Below are 20,177 nucleotides of genomic sequence, written 5' to 3'. Positions count from 1 at the left end.
TAATCTGTTTTTAGAATTATGTGTTCCCTTTTCTAACATTATGGCAAACTCTCTATGTTCATCTTTCCTGGACCCTTGAGTTGTATGAATTAGCAAAGACAAACTAGACTGTATTTATTCTAATAGGTAATTACCATTCATTGTGTTGTAAGTGTGTAATACTTGAGAATATGCTAAGGCTGGTATAGGTGATGTTTGTTTTTAAAAAAGCTAATTCTGTCATTAAAAATAACTGCTAACTATGAAGACTGCTTTGGATGCAAAATGCCCTCTGAAATGTCTCAGTCAAATATTTCAGGAGCAATGCTTTTCCTTCAACCACTATGTAGGCTTCTTGTTGGCATTATAAAGGTCTTGCATCTAGTTCTTACCTTTGTCTTCTAATTGTATATTTTATAATCCAAACCTAGATTTGAATATTTTTTCTGATTTAATACACCAGTGCTCTGTTTTTCTCAGCAGTTTATTTGGACACATGTTCCTTGGAATCCTTAAAATTTTTCAATGTTCCCTTAGTTTTTATAGCATTAAGGCCACTATGAAGTTTGGAATTAAGTGTGGTTAAAAACTTATACAGAATTCACATAGCCTCTCTATAAATTAACAGTTCTGCTCTGCTTTGTCATTGAAGTACTTTCATCTATTTACATTTAAGTTTTGCACCTGTAGCTATCAAAAAAAGTCCTTTATTCATAGCGCTGAATAGTCTGATACTACTTTATAACAGGTTTTAATGACTATACAAACCTATACAATCTTGCAATGGGACTGCAGTAACTTTTAATGTTAGATATAAGACATTTACTGTCATAGTGAAACCTTAGGTTGAGAACGGAAGTCAGTTATTTTGTCAGAGATCATAGCAGATGGCAAGGTTTGTGTAAGTATCAAAAAATTTGTATCAGGAAAGGTAGTTCACTTACAGCATTTTGTTTGATTAGTAAAAGCTGTTTGCTTATTCACTGATAGTTTGTTGATTTTTTTTTTTTAAGTCTTCATAGAAATCACATAAGTGGGCTTGTGAAATGAAAGTTTTGCTGTATGGATAAGGTACAGACCTTTAACCCATGACAGAGATTTTCTATGATATCACATGATTTCATGCTAGTAAAGCTTTTTTTTAAAAAAAAAATCTAATTCAATAATAATAATGTCTATCCCGTTAACCAGTAGTACTTATCTTGATTCTCATTATCTTTTCAATTGGAAATGCTTACTTCCTATAGTTAAAACCCAAAATATCTAACTCAGAGTAGAAGACCAAACACAAATGCAGATGATGCTGAGACAGCCTTTAAGAAGGTTGGTGTATATTATTTTCAGTAATGCTGTTCTTAATATTTCTAAATATTTTCAGTAATGTTCCTCTTTTTAAAAAAGTGGATGCAGGTGTTTCTAGTTTTTTTGTTTGGTTTCTTGGTTTGTGTGCTGATTACAGTTCATCATAAGTCTATGTATTTAAAGGAATTTTCAGAAAGTGTTAGAAAGGGTGATATTTGATTCCAAGCAAGGGGTTAATTCCTGTAGTTCTAACATAATTTTGCAGTACTTAGTGACAGACTTGCATATACTGAAGTAACTGATTCAAAAGTATTCTGAAGATGTATTTAACCCCCACCCCGATCGCATTTCATTTCCGTTAGTGCTGCTAGAAGTCAGCTTTACATTCTAATTGGTTGCTTGCATATCCCTGCATAAATACCTGAAAGCAAATTTAGCCTGGGTTTGTGTTACGGTGGACATCTATTACCAATGTGTTTTCACATGTGATTTTGCAGATACTTAAGGATGTACAGGTGGATGGCAGAAAACCAGGCATTGCCTTCAGTGGGGAGAGATCCTTCTCTTAGTCTCCATACCTTCCATTATGTTGAAATTATTAGAAGGAAATTCTGTGAAAGGAACTTGTTAGATTGTGTTTTGGCAGTGTAAGGTGAATGAATTTGTTTTCCTTGGAAGAAATGTACTAGATTATGATATCAACTAAGAAATCCACCTTAGCAATGATTAAATGTGACAGGGAAAAGTTGCTGCAGAAAAAATGCATGCAATAAAGTAATCTGACATGCTTTTTACTGAAGGCCTGATATTTTCAAAACTCAAAGGCTCTTTCAATTGTAAAACTTGTCTATTAAAATACATTTCTGAAGAATAATATGAATCATATCTCGTGTGGTATCCAAATCTGATGGTGTGCGGGGGAGAAAGATGATAAAAATACGAACGTCATACTTGGGTAAGTCAGAACTAAACTAACCACAGGTAATTTTAAAAGCCCTTGTCCAGCACCACTTCTTTTAAGCGTAGCAGCTAAGATTGGACCTGAATCCTGGCATCTACTGTAGAAGATTAAGAAAAAGACTGATTATCATTAAGGATCAACTCATTTGCAATTTTAAATGTTAGCTAAGAGATCTTGAAGGTGTTGTTACTAGCTATAATAGTCTAAACTGTGTCATATTGCACTTGTACCAGATGAACCTTTGACATAGGTGGAAAGTTTTTGTACCAGAGATGGTTTAAAAATAGTAATTATAATTCTGTGACACTTTTACTTAAACACATTAAAAAAAAAAACCCTCCCACTTCATCAATTCAGAGGTATATTATGCATTTAAGAGTCCTGCTTTTCTTGTACAGTATTAGAGCCGGTTTGGCTTGAGGACTTTTTCCCCATGTTTATAAGACTAGCTGGTTTTGGACTTTCTAATTGAACAAACTATATGGCTGACAGATGGCAGGAAGTTTTCATCAGTCTTTGGCTCCAGGCACTGTGATGGGGCATATTAGTCAGGCACTGGAGAAGAGTCTCTACGTGCTGATAGAGACTACCCTGATGAACTACTGTCTGCTGTCTTACACTACAGATGGGAGCACTCTGATTCTCAGCTGTTGTGCACGCAGTTTGCACTCATCCCTGAGTTTTGGTATCTTGCCCTCTCCCCGTGCCCTTGTTCACCCACTTGCTCTTGCTTGTGCTCTCCCTGTCAGTCTTCTTCCCTTCCTCTGGAGTCTGCTCTATGAGTATATAGGAATTTAAGTTGGAGATAGCACTTCATTCTTGAGAATAAAATTACAAAAGTGTGTGAAAGAAAATGCATTAAAACTCTTCATGACAAGTTCTTCTGAGCCTTTCTAGAGTCTCACTTGGCTAAAGACAGGCTGGTGGTTGTGTTTGCCAGCCCAAGAGGGGATAATCTGGGATTGCTTGTTTGCTTTTTCCTTTATTTGAGTACTAGGACATGCCATGATTGCAATGAGCATTTTCTTTGCCTCTTTTTCTAAGGAGTTTGATTAGATTATTAATTTTATTGTATAATTGCATAGTATGCCTTAGCTTTGAAAGATTTTTCCTATCCTAAGTCCTTTAAGCTGTGGCGATTAAATTGTACAGTCACGAATTGTTATGATGCTTATCTGCCTTAGTAATGTGAGTGAAATTCTTCATACTTGATAATACATTGGTTAAATCCAACACTTTGCTCTTTATCTCAAAGTCACAGTACTGAGGTGTCTAAATATATTTAAATGTCTACCATGACCTGTCCTCTAAAAATAGCAAGGTGGGAGGGGGAAATGAAATATTCTAAGACATTAATAATATCTGGCTCAATAAATGAATCAGAAGCCCAAGCACGGCCCTTTCCCAAGCAATGGAAGACTGATTTATTCCTATTTCCACACTTGTTGGCAGAGCTCAGATAATCAATTGCAAAACCCATTACAAGTATGTAAATCAGCATCACAATTTGGCCCATGTTATATGTTACAACAACCACTCAAAAACTGATCAAAATAGATTGTTTTGAAAGACACTGGGTCCACCTGTAAAGTTCACAAGTAATAATGAATCCATCCTTTTGCACTAGTGTTTTTTTTGGGCAGAAAGCCTCATTGCCTTTCAAGGGTGAACTTATCTGACTTCAACTCCAGTTTCTAGATTTTTGTTTTGCCTTACACCCCTTTAAAGTCATCTGACTTTCTGATCTCCAAGTTGACTTATGGAGTGATTTCAACAGCTTCAGTTTTCTTTGGTAAGCTGAATCAATTCAGCTCTTTAAGCCTCTTGTCATGAGGTTTGCTTACCAGTTGGGTTTGGGTTTTTTTCAGTCATCTTTTTAAACACTAGCTGATATTTTGATAATCCTCAAGATTAGTGTTAAAGTTAGGGAGACGTAGAGGCCAAAAATAAAGTTTATTTCTATATGGTTTTAGATCAAAAATACTTCAAGCACTGGTGGAATCGAGGTAAAGTTAGCTGCCACTTGAAACTGCAGATCTGAAAAGTTTTATGACAGAAGTTGAAATTGCAATGACTTGTCGAGCAAAAGAACTAGAAAATGTTAAGTGCTGTCGACCTGAAGAGGGCAACACAACACAGCAAGTTTCAGCATCTTGTTGGCTAGTGCAAAATGCTCTTGAATAAACTTGTGCATAATACCTTATTTAATTTTTTCTTAGTTGTTAAAAATGACATTTTCATAAAGGACCTGTTGAAAAGAGATGAATTTATTTTAAAAAAAATTCCTTTTACAAAGAGAAAGTTTGATTGAATAGGAAAATAATGTGAAATGTTGATTTGTGTAACAGCTGTATTCAGCTGAGTTTCTGTGCTGAAAAGAGGAAAAACTGATTCATCATCAATCGAGTACACAGAATGACTTGTTCTAATAACTGATGGTTCAGCACTGAAGAAACAATAGCACACTTTCGCCAGTTTTAAATTACTTCAAAATCAAAGCTGTATGAGTGAGAAAGTTCAAAAGCTTTGGTAGGTAAATATTTTTCCTAGTGCCTCGTTCTTGGGGAAAAAAACCCAAAACAAAACCCCTTCCAGCTAGTATTGCATGTGGGCAGCATGATCCTTAAGTTGCTATGAATATTTGTTTTCTGAACTTAGTTGCTTAGTTCTGTGCTGAAAGTAATAGCAATTTGACAAGTTGTCACCTTGAGTTGAAGGTCACTGTCACCACAACTGAGGTTCCATAATTGCGTGAGCTTTTCTGGTCCATTGAATTACAAAGTTAAAATGGCTAGCTCAAACCGATGCTGTCAAAGATGACTTTTTTACATGTTTTGTATTAAGGAATATCCATGCAGTTCTTTTAAAAGACTTAAGGAACCCATCTGCAAGATCAGCTGTATGCCTTTAAGAATCTCAGTTCAGGATAGGGGCTGTCAACCAGAGTTTAAAAGAAAAATTCTGAGATTATAAACTGTATTTGTTGTCGGATATGTCACTAAAGTGTATATAAATATGCCCAAGTTATCTGTAAAACTGTCAATCTGCCTAGTTCAAAGCTATTGTAAAAGTTGCGTAGTGCTCAGGGGAGGAGGCACAGAAGAGATGAGGCTATAAAACCTCAATTTGGGTGTTTTCTTTGGGCAGTGGTTGAACTGTTACCGAGGTGGATAGCTTTAAGCTAGCTCAGACTTGTCAATGGGGGCTACGGTAATCAGTTGAATGTAGATGTAGCGTGTATACAAAGAATAAACTAGTTCTATTTTTATGAAAAATAGTTTGTTGAGGTTCTCAGTTACATTATAACTAGTTTAGAATGATTTAGAGATATACTGGATTCTGCATATTCGGTAAAACTGGGTAGTATTTTGTTTTAAATCCTTTTTTATCTTGCCAGATACTCTTAGATCTTAGAAGAATCTAGGTGTATCAAAAACCAGTAGCATCTCAGTAGTCGATAAATTAACTTCATATAAATAGTTACATAGATATTTTTTTTTTATTAGCAGAAGATAAGTCAAAATTAATTTTGAGTTATGATGAATTAATGAACATTTTTGGTGAAAAAAAAAATTGTCTATTCCTAATTTGAAAAATGTCATAATCTTACCAGATGTCTTATGCACTCCCTAATCACAATGTAGTAGTTACGTTTTTTAGAAAATTATTTTTGTATAAAACCTTAATTTGTCATCTTTTCTCTGAAGTAACTAATAATAATGAACCTTGGATATAAATAAGCTTACATAAATGTTCATGTTGCAAATTTGAATGTAAACTATGAAGTTTGAATTCTTGTGGCTCTATTTCCCTAAACTGTTTTAAGGTGATACTCTTGTAGATTTATATATCATCCTAAATTTGTTATGAAAGTTAATATATGTATGCAGTTAAGAAAAAATAATTGCAGTTTTCACCTCAACCATGAGTGTTAATTCGTAAGAATATGAGTATGTTGAGGGGCTGGGATGAAGACAATGAATGAAGCAGTAATTCAGTTGAATTAGGTCTGTGTAGAGTTACTGTTCAATCTTGTAATTTAAATGCAGCGCTCTTTAGTATACTGCTGCCTTTTGATCATTAAAGCTGATCATTTTACTTCTCTGTTTCACTCGGTTTAGTCAACACAAACTGATTTGCCACTTTCACTACATACTTCATTATGTGGTTAGGTTCTCATTTTGTAGCAAGAAGGATTTTTGCTACCTGAAACTTGCAATCCGGAGCTGTATTCCTCTGAGATTGGCTCTTGTACTCTGACATAAGAGCAAAAAAAACCTCACAATTGAACTGCTTTGTATTCAGAAAAAGGGGAAAAGCAGATATGGAATTTTTTCTTCAGGGGGATGAAGAATGCCATCTTCAAGAGTTATTTCTGTGGCTGTGCAGGGTATACAGTGCCTATTGCTTAGGAATTAAACTATAGAACAAAGCTTAGCCTATGATGATGTAAAAAGTTTACTGTGCATAGATGAGAGTCACAGCAGTACTTGTTTTGATTTGTCAAAGTCAGTATGCCATCTTATTGTTCCTTTACTTATTTTTAAGTAAAATAGGCAAAAAAAGCAGCTTAATTTTTGTATGAAATTGAGGATCAGAAAACACAGAAAATGTTCAATTTCTGAAAAGTACCAAGACTTCTATTTGTACTTTCCAGAAAACTGAAAGCAAATTGCACACAGGTAAGTGTTGAATGGAACAAACCTATGCGGAAGTAGGGTATGACACCATACTCTAAGAATACATTATGAATTAACAAACATAAATTTCTGAAATTTGGTTACCCTTGACTATAGGAGTATCTTATAGTAATATGATATATATAATATCAATATAATAAAGATAGTTAATCATTATTGTGGAAAACTAAGGAGCATTATTGGTTTTAATGCTTTTAAGTTGATTGAAAGTGTTCTATGAAGAATTGTATTATTCATTTCTTTGAAGCAAACAATGTCATATTTGCTTTTGTGGATGTAAATTCATTTCTACAGTTATTTGCTTCATAGGTAGTCAGTACTCGATTGCTTACTTTTATGTGAAGCTTAGGTCTGCATATGTGCATAAGACTGCAACTATGAAAAGCGCTATTGATTTGTTGTCACTGACTTCAGATACCTTTATTTTACCAATTGCAAATATGAATCCTTTTCTGGGAAGGAAATTTAATACTTTAAGGCCATGCTTATATTGTAGGTGTCTTTGTCGTCTTAGTGCACAACAAAACTGTCTTTTGGAACTGTTCCTTCTATTTAGTCTCTGTAATTTCTGGTTTTATGACCATTGCCTGCTGTCTGTTCTGTGTATTATCACTCTTGAGTGTTGACTCTTCTGCTTCTAGAATCTGTACTTCATTGAGGTTAAATAATGCAAATTCAGTTGTTCAGAGAACATAGGGCTGCTTTCCCTGCGCAATCAAATTTTACAGGTCATTTGAAAGACCAGGCTACAGCCAGAATGTGGTTCAGCCATGCTTGTTAGGTGTTCGGACATGAAAGTGGTTGTGAGTGGTACTTCTGCAACTTTTGGTATGGAACTGGTAATGGAACTTCTGGCAATATATACTCTTGCTAAAAACAATTCACAAGGTATAACAGGATGTTTGCTTTGGATAATGTTTGTTCCAGGTTGTCTTAAAAAACTTTGATTTTTGGTATATTCTTTCCCTGTAAGAAATGTTGTAACGCAGATGGCAAACAATAAAATGCTTATTTAGCAAAGCAGGTTGAGTTTTTAGATTGTTGAGAAGCAAAATTGCTGCCTCTAGGTAATGTATCTGCACTGTATTTTGGATTACAGTATATATTCCTCTAGTTCTAGAGGTTTTTAGCCCTTTCTGGCAAAGGTCACTTAGCTAGATGTATCTGCACATGAGGAGTTGTTCAGGGTTTTTCATCTTTTGTTACCGATAGGCTTCTTAGATCTTGATTTCTCTCTCCTTCCTCTTTTGTGGGAGATTTTTCCTCTATGGGAACATCAGGAAATACTTCTTTACTGTGAGAGTCATCAAGCACTAGCACAGGTTGCCCAGAGGGGTTGTGGAGTCCCCATCCCATTTTGTCTGTCAGGGATAGTCAAAAGCTGCTTGGACATGGGTATCTGTCTATAGGCGGCCCCGCTTCAGCATGGGATTTGGACCTGATATACTCCAGAGGTCCCTTCCAGCCTCAACCATTCTGGGATTCTCCAAGTGATCGTGCTCTGTAAAGAATATTACTTGGAGTCACTCACAGCATAATGAGTGTTTTAAGGGTGCTCTTTAACACATCTTTAAGAACAGATGTACATTCTCAACCTACTATCCATCCAATTGTTTTCTCACAGAAACCGTGAAGAAATATGAAATTCTTGGTTGAGAACTGAAGAAAGAGTAAACTCAGTCCTTCCAGAGATGATCTGGCAGCTTACAGAAGATTTTCTGTGGACATAAAATACATTTCAAAGAAATGTCGTGTTCCCCAACAGCAATGAATTTATCAATCAGTTGCAAACTTGCTCAGAAACAACGGTATGAAAATACCTCACTTTCAAAGGTTATGTGGTGGCCTTTCTTAATTTAACAGGTCTGCAACCACTCTTACATATAGTAGACTCAAGCGTACCCAGTGGGACTGAGGTTCTGCAATAAGAACTTTCTAATAAAACACAGATCCACTTCAGATGGAAGAGTACAATCTTTGAACATCTCGTAAGGGACTCAGTGTCTACACTCAAAAATGTGAAGGTTCTCCTCGATACCCTTTGAATTCAGCAGTGGGACCTATGGCAAAGAAGGCTGAATGATATCGTTGGCTGCTTTAGGAGCAGTATTGCCAGCAGGTCAAGAGAGGTGATCCTTCCCCTCTACTCAGCACTGGTAAACCACACCTGGAGTACTGTGTCCAGTTCTGGGTTCCTTAGTACAGAAGAGACATGGGGTTACTGGAGAGAGTCCAGCAAAGGGCTGCTAGAATGATTAACAGAATGGTGCATCTAATATGGGGGGGAAGAGGCTGAGAGAGCTGGGACTGTTCAGTCTACAGAAGAAAAGGCTCAGAGTGATCTCATCAATCTGTATAAATATCTGAAGGGAGACTGTATAGAAGAAGCAGCCAGGCACTTTCCAGTGATGCCTAGTGACAGGACCAGAGGCAATGGGCACAAACTGAAACACAGGAGGATCCGTCTGAACATCAGGAAATACTTCTTTACTGTGAGGGTCACCAAGCACTGGCACAGGTTGCCCAGAGAGGTTGTGGAGTCCCTATCCCATTTTGACTCTCAGGGATAGTCAAAAGCTGCTTGGACATGGCTATCTGTCTATAGGCAGCCCTGCTTGAGCATGGAATTTGGACCAGATGTCCTCCAGAGGTCCCTTCCAGCCTCAACCATTCTGGGATTCTGTGATTCCGAATCAACGTGCTAGCATGATGAAAAGCCATTTGGAAAACCCAAAAGATGTTTTAGCAAGCTACAGAAGCTTAAATTGTTCCTTAGGAACCATTGTTCTTATGAAATATATGACAGGCTCCTACTTGATGCTAGAAAGCTAAAATCTAGGATTCCTAGAAGGATCTGTGATATCTTTGTGCGTTTTTTCTCCTTTATGCCCTTATACAATGTGGTGTATGTTTGACGTGGACGCAAAATCAGTATGCACAGCCTGATGCATCTTAAGAAACAGTTAAGAAACTGAAGCAATGTCTTCTATGCTGAAGCGTTACAATTAAGCCAACCCATTAAATTTTTAATCACGTGAATTTGGTAATGGATGTGTTCTAACTAAGCATATCTTTTTCAGATTAGTAGAACACGTGCTAGGACTTTTAACTTTCAAACGTTTTACATGGTTGTAATAACTCATTTTGTTGCTATTACGTGAAGCTTTTTCTAAAAGATTGTAAAGAAGCACATTGCCAGTTTAAATAATATGGAAAAGGGTGGTATTTTAAATGGTTCTTTAATCTTTTCAAAGATGAGCAAGTAATGGCCCTTAGCAACATACATGGGAGAATTAACTAAAATAGTTGCCATATTTCTCTGTAAGTTTGTACTAATGCTAAATTACTGTTAATTGTGTAGGAAGTTAGGATGGAACTGCAGTTGCTTCATACAGCTTGCTCTGCTCAATGAATGGCTTCAAGGAAGAGATGATTAGGAGAATAGTCCGTAACCCCTTGTGACCAAAAATTGTTCAATATTATTGTCTAGACATAACTGTAATAAGGCCTACTACATACAATTTTAACCTTATTCCAGATGTGTTTATAATTCTAGTTGTGGCTTTAATTTGACTGCAGTCTTGGCTAAGATACTAGTTAATTCTGGCATTAAGTATTACTTGCATCAGTCCTTGACATAATATTTGCTATGGAATAGACCATAACAAGTTAAAGCTTCCACCAGGGGAACTCATCATATAATTGTACTGGCTTTTAAAACAGTGATCATTAATGTTCAAAACCTAAAGGATTTCCAGTTTGTGTCATACTGTTAAGAGTGCTTTCAAGAGTAACAAAACTTTCACTTTACTTGATATGTGTACAGGTTATAATTTTGACCTCAAGCTTATATTTATATTTTCTTGTTCATGTGAAGTATGCAAAGGTAGGAAAATCAGTTTGAGGTAATTTGGATACACACTTCTACAGGAGAAAAATGATCCATTGAATAAGTCTGTATGTCCATCATGTTATGCAATATTCTTTTAACAGGATATGTTATTTTCATATCTTACCTTTTCATGTTATTTCAAATCTTAGGAGTCAATTTCAAAGACGTATCCAAACACACGTTTGTCCTGACCATATTAAAGTGTATGTACAGGTATTCATAGAATTATCTTGAACTTCAATCTAGTGATATACTTCTGCACTATTAATTTATGTGACTGCTGCTAGTGTGCTAGTGTGAATTAAATGCATAAAGTGTACGCCATTTGTTTTTTTTTTTTTTTTTTTTTTTTGTTGCACACCTCTTTAAAATACTAGGGAGTATAAAGTTCCTGTTCATCACCATAAAGACTTTTAAATTCATGAGGAAACCAAAGTTTCCTTCTCACCACATAACTACAGAAATCCTAATTCAAACTCAAAAGTGAAAGGATGCGTATTTTCTGTAGGTTGTAATAAGGGTATACATTGTAATCTTTACAGCCACTGAAAATATGTAATTTATTAGAACAATTTAAAATGTGTTATGGGAAAAACAAGTAATTTGATTTATTCTATATGTTGGCTTTACAGCTAGTCCTGCAACCCACATCACATCCTGTCAGTGAGTCAATTTTTCTGATAATTCTAGATAGGTGTGTTGAGCATGTTTATACTCCTTTTCATCTTCTGGGTTTTAGTTACATATTGGACATATAGACCATTGCTAAGTTGTTTTATTCAAAACATTTTAATCAGTTCTATTTTGTAATGTTATGTACCTTATTCTCTGAACAGTGATGTGATGCTGAAGGTACGCAGTTCAAAATTCTGAATGCTAATAACAGTAGTGCCAGCCTTATTCAAAGCATACAAAATCATAACTAGAGCATCTATTAGACGGAGTTTACAGAGACTAATTAAAGAAATACTAGAAATAGTCTTTTAATTTTCTTGGAACATTGTTCCAATCCTAACAACTTGGAGAGTAAGTGAAATAGAAAAATGATCAAAGGTGCACCATAAAGCAATGGAGTGTCTGGGAGAAGCCCTCTATAGCTTGGAAGATTTGAAGGAGGGGAGAGGAGCAATGATTACAGAATAAAGACAAATCCTGTTGTCTGTCTCTCATAATAGAAGCTCAAAAAATATTGATGAAATTTAAAAGGTGTCAGATTTCAGATAGATAAAACAGGACATCACTTCCTTTTTTGTGTGTTTGTATGTGTGTACTTTAGCTTGTTGAGCTGAAAATCAAGGGTGCACTTCCTGCCTTATGAAAGAGATGACGTTTATAGATTATTATTTTTTTAATAGATGATTGAGGAAGAGCAAGTTCTTTGAAGCTTCTTTCAGTGTGTATATGTATTTCTTATTGAGTTTAGCCAGTTGTCCTTCATAGTCATTGACTGCTTGTGGTGGGATTTGACTGGGGGGAGTTGCTTGAAATGCAGAAGAAGAGTTGTAACTTTCATTTTTAGTTTGTTTTACGTGGGCTCTGTGGTTGCCTCTGTTTTAATATTTCAAATGAAGGCTGGCAGAGGGAAATTAGTTAGTGATTTTTAGCCGAGTCTGTGTAAAGGTATAAAAATAAAGGTTAAATCTGAGTAATCAGTTTGTGAGGTCTACTGTCGAGAGAGTTTCTTTAGTCCAAATTGCACTAATATGCTTTTGAAGAGAATGGTATGTTCCTTCTAGCAAAGAAATTGGCAAGGATGAATTATATGTGCTGGCAACAGCATAACTAGTGCTTCTAAGGAGATTATTTAAAATAAGGGGACCATGTTCTTTTTAAAAAAATAAATATATAAAAATAAAAAGGGGTATTTTACTGTGTTTCATTGTGATCCTGGTTGAGCATCAAGTTTCCTGAAGGTAACCTCTAATTTTGTCACTGTAAAGTTCCACCCAGTGTGAAATGCTGTTCTCTAGAGTGGGAGAGACAAGCTTACGCGGCGACTGTAAACTAGGCTTCATGTAGAAATAAGTTGGTTTGCTTTTTTTTTTTTGAGGCAGCCTCATAGAAATACCTTGTTTCAGTATTCTAGTAGAATAAATATTATCAGCATTTTAATTTCCTCCCTTTTGTGTGTTGTCATCAGAAAGCAGTGATTTGCAAACAGACCCTTAAAGCATTAGTCAAGAGTGGTGCGGTCTTGAGTGTTGGAGCAATTATGAAATAGTTACCTCGCGTCCTTACAAACTAAGCCAAAAATAAATCTATAAGTTGAGCCCATCTTTCTCTGAAAGTCACTGCTGGTTTTCATGCTAAAATTGTTTCATTGTAAACCTGTGGTCATAAAAAGTGAGAGAACAGCTTTTCTTGAAACTCCTTGCATTCCGGCAGCTTAAGAGCTCATACAGAATCTTTGGAGGGAACAGAGATAAAAGTAAGTTAAAATGGTTAAAATTACAAATTCTGTCCACTCTTTTTTTTTTCCTGGTCTGTGGACTCTTAGCATTGAATCGGATATGTTGAAGTAAAATAATCACTTAAGGAAATAGAGTGGGGTAATTAATACTTTAATGCAGAAATTCAGATAACTTAAGATTTCATAAAGCAATATGAATATTTTGAGCAGCTTATTTACTTAAATTTCTATTTTTCTATATGTCAATCTTGCTGTTACCACAACACTTATACAGCCTGGAGCAAGTCTGTGATTAATAATACAGTGATGTTAAGGACAGTGATCAAAGTTCCTTTCAGTGTAGAAAAATACTGGACTAATAAGAAAAAGTGATTCAGAGATGTTTCAGAGGCATTTATAAAACTAGCATTCTCACATTAGATTTTTTTTTTTTTAAGCTGGTCAATATATTAACACTGTATTTTCTCTCTTGTATAGTAATTCCAATTGTCTGAGATCACTGAATGTGAATTTATTTCATGTTTGGCTTTATCACATTCACCTTGGTAAAACACAGTGTTAAACTATATATAATTTAATAAAGATATATGGTGGCTACCATTATTTTCCTCCTTTGGAAATCTTTGTGATAATTTCAGAGTCCATGGGAAGTCTTATGTTTTAGTCAACCATTTGTATCAGATTTTTCATTAAAATGGTCTTGTGTTTTGCTTCTATCAGGTAACTTGCTTTGAGTTGCTTTAACAGATGTATTTTGGGAAGTAAGATTTCTGTATCTTCCACTGAGGTTTTTTAAAAAGTGAAGTCAAAAAGTGTTGTCTTTAGATCATAATAAATGTAAGTGATACAGTTTTGTCTGACATAGTAACCCTTTTTGAGTCGTTTGCTATCATACAACTTGTGAAGTGGTAAGAAAGGTATCACTTCCGTATTTATTTTTTTCCAAGCATCTATGAAGATGTAAGAATCAGGTTTTTTGCTTTAAATATGTTTTATATCAGAAAAGAATCTAGGGGTTTTTTTTCCTTCTGTTTCTCAAACTGCTTTTTGAGTAATAGCAGCTTGTTAAGAAAAGGCTTCCTTCATTTGTGTTGAAATGAATAAATGACCTTTTATTGAATTATTCAGGAAGTGGACGCAGTTCAAGTTTATTTGTAATTAACAAACATGGATTATTTTAATTTAAAAAAATAAATCTGTAGGTTTGTGGCAAACTTACTGGACTGTAGTGTTTGTACATAGGTATACTATACTACTATGCGGCAATGAAAATGAAATTACCTTGATGGTGTCTTTTGGCATTGAAATAATGGATTTCAAATTGTGCTGTAACTCGAATCTCTAGCCTTAGAGTGTATAAGTGTATTATTTCTTAGCACATTTGGAAAATACTGTTTCAAGGTTATCCTGACTGAAGTGCAAAGTGATTGCTTATAAAATAGTCAATGAAGAAGTAAGAGTATAATATTTTTCTTCAATATTTTTTGAAGTAAAATACCAAGACTTCAGCTGACAATCTGGAGATTCGGATCCAAACTTTCAGAATCTATTTATTTAGAATCATAAGCTGGAAGGTATGCTGGGAAATAGCAGCAATTGTGAATAGGGAAATATTTTAAGATTAAAAACACAAGTTAAATGTAAGATCAGACCATAGGAGAACAAATCAATTTAATAAGTAATGCAGTGTCTTCTGTGTGTTTTAATTTGAGATTACAAATGGAAGTGAAAGGGAGAATATGAAGTTTAAAATAGCAAGTTTGTGCCTAGAGTAGTATTTCCTTCAATACATTCTTGCCTAATGCTTTTTGTAAGCTTTTATTAATTGAATGATGAAATAGGAATCACTTACAAGTATCAGTTAATTAGTATTGATATTTTTAGCTACATGATCACCCTTGTTCTGTTGTGGATTTAATTAGGATGCAAGTATCACACTAGATTCTTCTGTCATCCTAGCATAGGCTTAAGATGCCTTGATAGGTGGAACATAAATGAATACTTCAAAATGTTAAATAGGTTGTATAAACAATAAATAAGCAGGAAACTGCAAAAAAGGACTGCTACAGATATTGGCTAGTTATTTATACAGAAATATTTTGCAGCATTTAACTTAACTTACAAATTGATTTGATCTGTTTGAGTTCCACTGGCCATTGCAAAAGCAAAGATTAATTTTTAGTTTTGCTTTTGTTTAAGAATGAGCATGATTGGAGAGAGGAAGCTTAGAACAGCAACACTGAACAGTGTGGGAAGAATTCGAGGTCTATATATACACAATTTTGCTTATAAAGCATTTTATCTGCTATGATCACCAGCTTAATCAGCCTGCAGGCATCACAGTAAGGCAGAATAATGAATGTGAGTTGAACTTTACTGATTTCTTTACTGTATAGTCTCTTGTTTGTTTTCTAGATGATGATAGTCAATGTTTACCCTGCTATTTGAATGTTCTTCTCCCTCCTACATCCACTGGTGCTGTTTGTTGCATAGGCTGCCTTGCTGGTTTGTTTTGGCCGTCTAATGTTAGCTGTTTACATATGTAAAAGCTTTCTCTGATGTGGGGTGGTTTTTTTATTCTTTTTTTAAATTTTTTTGAACGTAATTAATGAAAAATGTTCTTTTTTTTTATTCATTGGAGATTTTTTGCAGAAGCCAGTCAAATGTTTCTGTTGGCCTTATTCTGCAGGTATCAGGATATATGAAATAACCTTAATAGCCAAGTAACCTCTCTTTATATGTGACTAGTTTCTGAATGGAAATCAAAATATGCAGCACTTGAATCAACTGTAGATAAGATAACATTATTAAAACCATAAAACTTGGGATGAGAGGTAGGGCAAGTTCAGGAGGGTCACCTTAGGCTAGATTGTCAGAACTTGATTTTTCTACACGCACAGAAATAGTTCTTTCCCATTCTGACACAAATTATTTCGTACCTGAGTTTATTGGTGATTTTTCAGTCTTAGCTGCCACTTCCATTTAATCTTTCAGTCCAATAACCTGCCTGTCTAGTTTCTAGTGAGTGGAGTCTTTTTTAAAAAACAGAACAGAGACACTTCTGCTTTTTCCACAATGAAGTAGTACTCGGTGATTCTGGTCTAATATTAAGCAAAAAGAAGCCAAAGGTACACACCTGGGGGCAGGGAGACAAGAAAAACTGCATTTCAGTGCCAGTGAAAGAGTGGTATTTCAGATGGGGCTTTTCAGTATCTTGCTTTAAGACAGACACGGTATTGTGATGGCTCTGTGACTACAGCAATTTGTCATCTTTTCAATTAGCCACTTTTTCATTGTGCATTGAGATTTTTAATTGCAAACTAGTCTACAAAGCAGAAGACACATTAGAAAATATATGGAAAATGGACTTTTAAGTAAATACTTAATAAAATTTATATAATCAATTTTATTTTCAAGGACTAGTTCATTTTCCTGTACTTCTCTTTTTAAATAACATGAATCATTCTGCTAGCTCTTACTTTTAAAGCTTCTCAGTTGAGTTTAAATCAGTTTAAACAAAAAGATAAATATAAATTATGAGAGTGTTTTTAGTGTAAAGTGGTTCATTGCAAAACGGCACAGACTATGAACTTCACAAGTTACTGAAAATATGATGGAGTAAGTAGGAAAGTCTCAAGTTTTATGGTTTTAGGCTGCCAGCTTATGCACATGTGGGAATTGCAAGGAATTCTTTTTTCACTTTGTGGGTTCAGTATGTTTGGTAACTTTTATTGTTTGAATACTGTTAGAGTAGCAGCAGATTGCTTAGGCAGAAAATCCAAATCACTTCCTCTGGATGGAAATACGGGTAACTGTGATTTTTCCAGATTAAAACTCAGCAGTTCATGAGTTATGTTTTTCATTTTAAGATGCATCCTGCATAAAATATCTGACTAATTAAATTGTGGATTTCATGCAGTGTTTGATGTTCTGTTGATTCTGAAAAGGACCAGGCAAGCTGACTACTCTTTTTTTTAGCAGGATGATAGGGAAGAAAGAGTTATAATTGCTAGCACAATATGTAACTATATAGCTTGTCTCTGATCCTGTGCGGCTTTATGCTGCCTTAAAGGGCCTCTTAAAACTTTCACAGAATTGTAGAATCATTTGGGTTGGAAGGGGCCTTTAAAGGTCATCTAGTCCATTCCCCCCGCAATAAGCAGGGACATCTTCAACCAGATCAGGTTGCTCAGAGCCCCGTCCAACCTGACCTTGAAGTTTCCAGGGATAGCCCATCTGCCACCTCTCTGGGCAACCTGTTCTAGCGTTTCACCATCCTCATTGTAAAAAATTTACCTTTTATCTCATCTAAATCTTCCCTCTTTTAGTTTAAAACCATTATCCCTTGTCCTGTCACAACAAGCCCTGCTAAAATGTTTTTTCCCATCTTTCTTATAAGCTCCCTTCAAGTATTGAAAGGCTGCAACAAGGTCTCCTGGAGCCTTTTCTTCTCCAGGCTGAACAACCCCAACTCTCTCAGCCTGTCCTCATAGGAGAGATGTTCCATCTCTCTGATAATTTTTTGTGGCCCTTCTCTGGACTCGCTCCAATAGGTCCATGTCTTTCCTGGGCTGAGAACTCCAGAGCTGGACGCAATATTCCAGGTTGGGTCTCACGAGAGCAGAGTAGAGGGGCAGAATCACCTCCCTTGACCTGCTGGCCATGCTTCTTTTGATGCAGCCCAAGATATGGTTGGCCTTCTGGGCTGTGAGCCCGCATCGTTGGCTCATGTCCAGCTTTTAATCCACCAGTACCCCCATGTCCTTCTCAGGGCTGCTCTCAATCCATTCTCTGCCCAGCCTGTATTGATATCAGAGGTTGCCCTGACCGGGGTGTGAGACTCTGCACTTGGCCTTCTTGAACCTCACGAGGGTCACATGGGCCTACTTCGCAAGCTTGTCCAGCTCCTTCAGGCACGTCAACCACACCACTCAGCTTGGTGTTGCCCGCAAACTTGCTGATGGTGCACAAAGTCTCCATTTGTTCTGCAAAGCACAAGATTTGTGGTGCAATGTAGTAGTACAGAAGAATGAGAAATTTCAGTTGCAATAAATAAGTCCTTATATTTCTAGAAAATATGTTAACTTAGAGTTGAATATTTGCTTTCATAAAAATTTGATTATTTGATACTAAATTGTGGACGTGGCCAGTGTAAAATGCAGAGCAAATTTTGGGCCAGGTCCTGATATACTCATGTACTTGGATGCATTTTGTCATCAGCAATTACTGCTTGACTCTCACCTGTTGTATCCTGCAAATGCATCCAGCTTCTTTTGAACAGGTCACAGCTACATTTGGGCTAGACTGTAAAATAAAATAAAAAGCTCTATGTTCTGCTGAAGCTATAAAAATCTTAGTAGGAAAAAACAACAGATACTGTACAAATACATGCTTTAAGCCCCAATGTAGATTATTTCAGATCCTTGTTAGTTAACAGCTGTACAGTGATGTCTTTGTGGGTTAGATTACAGAGAGCAGTTTTGCATGATTGACTAAGCAAATATTGTACAAAAAGCAACATTATGTAAGCATTTACTCATGTTGGCTATTTCTTCATGTGGTGTTGTAGTAAATACTAGAGAAGAAAGCTGTAGTCAAGTTGGGTTTATATTAATAACTATCAGACTTCAAAAGGGGTGACAATAAGATTTTTCTAAAATGATTTATGCTGCTATTTGACTAAGATACTTTGAAAAGTTATCCTATAAACATTCCAGTTTGTAGGACAGGACTTGCTTTATGTATTAAAAGAGTCAAAAGACATCTGCTGCATGGGAGGGGAGAAATGTGAGCATGTTGGGGGTAATACTCTGCCCACGAAATTATTTGTGAATCACAATCTTTGTATAAACAACATGAAGTTTTATCGTTTTAACATTGATGGAGACCAGTGATTTTTATTTACATTACTACATCTGTACTGCTCAACACTTAAAATACAAAATTGAATTAATTTTACATAATGTTTCATGATAGCAGCTGAGGCTATTGCTTTGCAGCAGTCAGCAACTGTGTAGGAGATCTTAGAAAATGTGTCTTTATCTTTTCCTTCTTACTGTAATACGGCATTAAGTTATGATAACCAGATAACCAGGAAAAAAATTTGTTGTAATTTATTATTAAATAAGGAGAAACTGCAAAATGCACTTGGGAAATTCTTATATGAAATGTCTATTGATGATAACCACCTTTGCCTGCATCCTTATTCTGGTGTTTGTTTCCACTTCTGCTATTCCAGATGGTAAGCACTTGGGAGCTGTGATTAGACTTCTGTGAATAATTGAGTTCCTTTTTAAAAAATAAATTCAAAATGATAGAAAATTGTTTTGACTGTAACAATGTTTCAGGGTTTTTGTCTGTGGGTTTTGGGGTTTTTTTGTTTTGCATGTACACTTCTTCAATATAATGTGCCAGAGTTCACTTCTCAAGTGTAGATCTGTCTGAGGTAGATCCTGCTGGCTGTGTGCCTCCCATCATTTTTCAAATGTTCAGACGTTTTATTAGCACTGTTTGTATCCACATTCTGCTACCCTGAGGACACAGAGAATTGACTACAGCAGTTAGTCAGCTCCTTCTGATCAGTCTTCATAAGAAAAACTGGAAGACTATTTTTCTATTTTTGGAGACAGTTGGCAAGAAGTAAGGAGTAGCTGTGTGTCCACAGTTCTGCGCTGTACCGCCCTGGAATTACTTTGAGGTAGTGTACCGCTCTTAGGAAAAGGCTCCTTGCCCTGCTGTTTCAGAGAGGTGAATGACAATTAAGTTGTCATGCTTAAATGCTTGTGGCTTTTCATGTAGGTAGGTAACAAAGATCATATTGTAACTTTGTTTCACAATTAATTTTTAACTTTCAGGTTTTTTACAATATTTGGTTGGGTTTTTTTTCCAAAATTCTCCACCAGGAGATAAAATAATTCTTGATGTTGAGTTGTG

The 20,177-nt window shown here is 35.7% G+C and overlaps 1 protein-coding gene across 1 annotated transcript in view; it reads left to right on the top strand.

Moving 5' to 3' along the window:
- The window catches only part of ATG5 (autophagy related 5), an 82,253-nt gene that overhangs the window by 35,332 nt on the left and 26,744 nt on the right, over positions 1-20,177 (top strand). The window lies entirely within an intron of this gene.

The sequence above is a fragment of the Charadrius vociferus genome, unplaced genomic scaffold (genome assembly GCF_000708025.1).
Source record: "Charadrius vociferus isolate BGI_N301 unplaced genomic scaffold, ASM70802v2 scaffold129, whole genome shotgun sequence".
Lineage (NCBI taxonomy): Eukaryota > Metazoa > Chordata > Aves > Charadriiformes > Charadriidae > Charadrius > Charadrius vociferus.
The sequence above is the reverse complement of the archived record's forward strand: the minus strand, read 5'-3'. Positions and strand labels throughout refer to the sequence as shown.